This window comes from Pelodiscus sinensis, chromosome 8 (genome assembly GCF_052426305.1).
Source record: "Pelodiscus sinensis isolate ZL-2025 chromosome 8, ASM5242630v1, whole genome shotgun sequence".
Taxonomy (NCBI): domain Eukaryota; kingdom Metazoa; phylum Chordata; order Testudines; family Trionychidae; genus Pelodiscus; species Pelodiscus sinensis.
The window spans coordinates 20,089,113-20,095,112 of record NC_143059.1 but is presented as its reverse complement, the minus strand read 5'-3'; positions in this window follow the sequence as shown (position 1 = coordinate 20,095,112).

The window sequence follows — 6,000 nt, the reverse complement described above, 5'->3', positions numbered from 1 at the left end:
AGAACAGGCAGGGGAGAGAAGGAGGAGGAGTTGCACTATATATAAAAGAGCACTATGATTGCTCTGAACTCCAGTATAAAGAGGGAGAAAAACATGTTGACAGTCTATGGATTAAGTTTAAAGGAGCAAACAATAGCAGTACAGGCCACCAAATCAGGTGGATGAGGTAGATGAGGTTTTCTTCGGACAACTGAGAGAAGATGCTGGATTGCAGGCCCTGGTTCTTGTGGGGGATTTTAATCACCCTGACAGCTGTTGGGAAACCAATACGGCAGTACACAGGCAATCCAGGAAGTTTTTGGAGACTATTGGGGATAACTTCTTGGCACAAGTGCTGAAGGATCCGAACAGGGGCCATGCGCAGCTTGACCTTCTGCTCACAAACAGGGAGGAACTAATAGGGGAAGTAGAGGTGGATGACAACCTCAGAAGCAGTGATCATGAGATGGTAGATTTCAGGATCCTGACCAAAGGAAGAAAAGAGAGTAGTAAAATACACAACTTGGAATTCAAAAAAGCAGATTTTGACTCCCTCAGAGACTTGATGGGCAGAATCCCCTGGAATGCTAACATGAAGGGGAAAGGAGTCCAGGACAGCTGGCAGTATTTTAAAGAAGCCTTATTGAAGGCACAGAAAGAAACCATCCTGATGTGTAGCAAGAGAAGCAAGCCTGGTAGGAGACTGGATTGGCTTACTGGGAAAATCCTTGGTGAACTTAAGCACAAAAAGTGACGTTCCAAAAAGTGGAAACTTGGACAAATGACCAGGGAGGGGTTTAAATGTATAGCTTGAGAATGCCGGGGGGTTATCAGGAAGGCGAAATCGCCATTGGAATTGTGACTGGCAAAGGATGTGAAGGATAACAAGAAAGGTTTCTACAGGCATGTTACGAAGAAGAAGGTGATCAGAGAGGGTGTGTAGCCCCTACTGGATGAAGGAGGTAACCTAGTGACTGATGATGTGGGGAAAGCTGAAGTACTCAATGCTTTCTTTGCCTCTGTATTCACGGACAAGATCGACTCCCGGACTAATGTGCTAAGTGATGCAAGAAGGGATGAAGATGGACAGCCCTTGCTAGGTAAAGAACGGGTTAGGAACTATGTAGAAAAGCTAAATGTACACAAATCCATGGGTCCAGACTTAATGCATCTGAGGGTACTGAGAGAGTTGGCAAATATCATTGAGGAGTCTTTAGCCATTATCTTTGAAAATTCTCAGGGCTACTAGGAGCAAGGCTCAACAGGTTGCCAGACACTGTGCGAACGAATATTGGCAGCAGCTCAGCAACGACATCCAGAAAGCAGCCATATCAGGGAACACAAGAGGCATGTACGACGGCATCAAGAAAGTGCTGGGCCCTACCCAGAGCAAAACAGCACCCCTCAAGTCATCTACTGGAGAAATAATCTCCGACAAGCAACAACAGTTGGGGAGATGGGTGGAACACTACTCCGACCTCTACTCCAGACGGAACACGGTGACCTCCGCAGCATTAGATGCCATTGAATGCCTGCCAACCATGGAAGAACTTGATGCAGAGCCAACAGCAGAAGAGCTCAGCAAGGCTGTTGATAAACTGGCCTCAAGAAAAGCCCCTGGCAGCAACGGGATTCCTCCAGACCTGCTGAAACAGTGCAAGTGTTCCCTACTGCACCCTCTTCACAAAGTGCTCTGTCAGTGCTGGAAAGAAGGAGTCGTACCGCAGGATATGCGGGATGCTAAGATCGTCACCCTCTACAAGAATAAGGGCGAGAGAAGTGATTGCAACAACTACAGAGGCATCTCCCTTCTTAGCATCGTAGGCAAAGTATTTGCTAAGGTCATCTTGACCCGACTGCAGAAGCTGGCTGAACGTGTCTACCCGGAGTCACAGTGTGGTTTCCGCGCAGAACGGTCAACCGTAGACATGATTTTCTCCCTACGACAACTCCAGGAGAAGTGTAGAGAACAGCAGATGCCCCTGTACGTCTCCTTCATTGATCTCACCAAAGCCTTTGACCTGGTCAGCAGAGACGGACTCTTCAAAATCCTCCACAAGATCAGCTGCCCACCAAAACTGCAGAGTTTGATTGAATCCTTCCACACAGACATGAAGGGAACAGTGCAGTTTAACGGCAGTTGCTCCGAGCCTTTCAGCATCAGCAGCGGTGTCAAGCAAGGCTGCGTTCTTGCCCCCACATTGTTTGGGATCTTCTTTGCCCTGCTCCTTAAGCATACCTTCGGCTCAGCAACGGAAGGAATCTACCTCCGCACCAGATCGGACGGCAAGCTATTCAATCTCTCTCGCCTCAAAGCCAAGACGAAGATACGCGAGACGCTGATCAGGGACATGATATTTGCCGACGACGCAGCAGTCGTCACACATACCCAGGAAGAACTACAGTCGCTGATGAGCCGTTTTTCCATGGCCTGCAAAGACTTTGGGTTGACTATCAGTTTGAAAAAAACAAACGTCCTAAGCCAGGACACTGTCACTCCATCAGCCATCACAGTAGACGACTACCAGCTTGACGTCGTCCACCAGTTCACGTACTTGGGCTCCACCATCACTGATAATCTCTCCCTTGACGCTGAGCTCGACAAGAGGATCGGGAAGGCAGCCTCTACTTTATCCCGCCTGACAACCCGAGTGTGGACCAACCCCAGGCTGACAACCGCAACAAAGATGGCAGTGTACAACGCCTGCGTCATCAGCACCCTGCTGTACGGGAGCGAGACATGGACCACATACGCGAGACAAGAGCGGAGACTGAACGCCTTCCATCTACGAGGTCTGCGCCGCATCCTGGGCATTACCTGGCAAGACAAAGTCTCCAACCTCGAAGTTCTGACTCGAGCCGGCCTCCCCAGCATGTACACCATGCTCCGACAACGTCGCCTGCGTTGGCTTGGCCATGTACGCCGCATGGAGGACGGTAGGATCCCAAAGGACATCCTCTACGGGGAACTGGCATCTGGGAAGAGAACCACAGGGCGCCCGAACCTGCGATTTAAAGATGTCGTGAAGAGGGACATGAAAGCCATCGACATAAACACGCAGTCCTGGGAAGACCTCGCAGCAGACCGCCCGAAGTGGAGGGGCACCCTGACCACACAGCTCAAATCAGGCGAAACGAACATGATGCGTGCATCAGAAGAAAAGTGAGCCTGCAGGAAGTTACGCAACAACAGCAGCCAGGGAACCACCTACAGCTGCGACTTCTGCGGCAAAGAATGCCTGTCCCGGATTGGCCTTTTTAGTCACCAACGACGCTGTCCCCGACGCTGTCCCAGACAATCCGACACGAACCAAGATGAGAACTAGGATACGTCATCCATGGTCAACATGACCGACGGAGGCCAACAACAAAAGTTTCGGTCTTCACCAAGAAGTCTGATGATGAAGGAAAACCTAAGATAGTGAATGCTAGTGGGAATGGGGTAGGTTTAGAAGATAAAATAAAAAAGAACAAGTTAAAAATCACCTAGAAAAGTTAGATGTCTCAAATCATCAGGGCCATCAAATGGATCCTAGAATATTCAAGGAGCTGAGAAAGGAGGTATCTGAGCCTTTAGTGAAAAAAATATGGAAGACAGGAGAGATTCCAGAAGAGTGGAAAAGGGCAAATACAGTGCCCATCTAAAACAAAGGGAAATAAGAACAACCCAGGAAACTACAGACCAGTCAGTTTAACATCTGTGCCAGGGAAGATAATGGAGCAAGTAATTAAGGAATTCATCTGCAAACATTTGGAAGATAATAAGGTAATAAGTAACAGCCAGCATGGATTCGTAAAGAACAAATCATGTCAAACCAGTCTGATAGCTTTCTTTGATAGGATAATGAGTCTTGGGGATAAGGGTGAAGCAGTGGACGTGGTATACCTAGACTTTATTAAGGCATCTAATATGGTCTTGCATGATCTTCTTATCAATAAACTAGGAAAATACAACTTGGATGGGGCTACTATAAAAGTGGGTGCATAACTGGCTGGATAACTGTTCTCAGAGAGTAGTCGTTAACGGGTCACAATCCTGCTGGAAAGGCATTACAAGTGGGGTTCTGCAGGGGTATGTTTTCGGACCGGTTCTGTTTAGATATTGGCATAGAGAGTACACTTATTAAGTCTGAAGATGATACCAAGCTGGGAGGGGTTGCAACTGCTTTGGAGGATAGGGTCATAATTGAAAATGATCAGGACAAACTGGAGAAATGGTCTGAGGTACATAGGATGAAGTTTAATACGACAAATGCTAAGTGCTCCACTTTGGAAGGAACATTTCACACATACAGAATGGAAAGCAGTACTAGGAAGTATCTAGGAAGAAGTACTGCAGAAAAGGATCTAGCGGTCATAATGGATCATAAGTCAACAGTGTGATGCTGTTGCAAAAAAAAAAAGCAAACATGATTCTGGGATGCATTAACAGTAGTGTTATGACCCTCGGGGTCAGTAGGTGGCCACTCCAACCCACTACTCTATGTCCCAGGCTGATTCAACAGGGAAGCTATTCCCCTAGAAGTCTAGAATCCCACAGCCGTCGTCCAGGGCAAAGGCTGCTGTAGTCAGCCAGTTAATAAGCCAGCCCAGATGCAAGGCAGGCTGCCTCAATTAAACCGTCAATAGTCCAGCCAGTAACACAGGGCAAGGGTTGCAGTCAGTAAACAGGAAGCCAGCCCAAACACAGGGGAGGCTTAATTGCACTTAAGCAGTCAACAATTACAGTAGACTTCCAATAATCCGGGACCTATGGGACCTAGGTGGTGCCGGATTATCAGATATGCCGGACTATCAGGAGGTACTATAAGTTGGTTATATATATACTGTATATAAAGTGTTCTTAACCCTTTTTATTGTACATACTTTATACAGTAGACTGTAATGTTTTCGTTTTTTTAAGCCTTTTTTACCCCTTTTTCCTCAGTTCAGCTGCTGCCGCTGTTACCTTGTGACTCATTTTTTGCCAAAGCTCAGTCACTAGGCTCTTGCCATCTTGATGCTGGACTATCAGGAGTGCCAGACTATTGAATACCAGACTATTGGAGTTTTACTGTAAACAGCTAGAGGCCCAGCCCTAGGGCAGGGCAAGGGTATTACACAGGGCAAGCCAACTAGTTCACAACAATAAGCACAGGTAAGTAGTCTTTCTCCTTGTTTGGTGTGGTTCAGACACCTTGCCTATGGCTGCCAACCACAGGAGGGGAGACGGCCACCCAATCAAGGTTGGTGGGGGGACATGGGCCTTCTCTACACCACTGCGCCCCAGCCCAAGGCCCTAATAGCAGCAGGCAGTCACCTTCTAGGTCAGCAGGGATCCAGTTCCAAAACTCACTGACCTGTTATGTTGGGGTTAGCAGGGGTCCACACTGCAGCCTGCTGACCCTCAGCCAGACCAAGGTCAGCTATCCCTAGGCCGGCTCCAATTCTTCCCTCCGCCCCCTGTACCTGGTTCCGTGGCAGGTCCTCCAGGCCACACAAGTTGGGGTCCTCCAGCCACATAAGCAGTCCCGCTTGGTAGTCCTCCAGCAGTGGCCCCGGTAGCCCAGGCCAGTTGTTCACCTCCTCCGGCTCTGGTTCTACCTGCAGCTCTGGCTCCGCACCAGAGCTATGTCTATACTAGCGGCTTCTCGCATTAGAAGTATGCAAATGAGGCTAAGCATGGAATATCACTGAGCCCTCATTTGCATACCTAATGAACCGCCATTTTTGCAGAAGAGACTCTTGTACCAGAAGGAGCTGTCTATACTGCCCCTTCTTGCGCAAGAAAAACCCTCTTGCGCAATTCCATTATTCCTGAAAATAATCGGCATAACAGCATTGCGCAAGAGGGTTTTTCTTGCGCAAAAAGGGGCAGTGTAGACTGCTCCTTCTGGTGCAAGAGCCTCTTCACAAAAACGGTGGTTCATTAGGTATGCAAATGAGTCTTGGCGATATTCCACACTTTTTTGCATACTTCTGAGGCAAAAAGCGGTGAGTGTAGACATAGCTCAGGTGGGGCCGGGGAGACTTCTGGCTCCC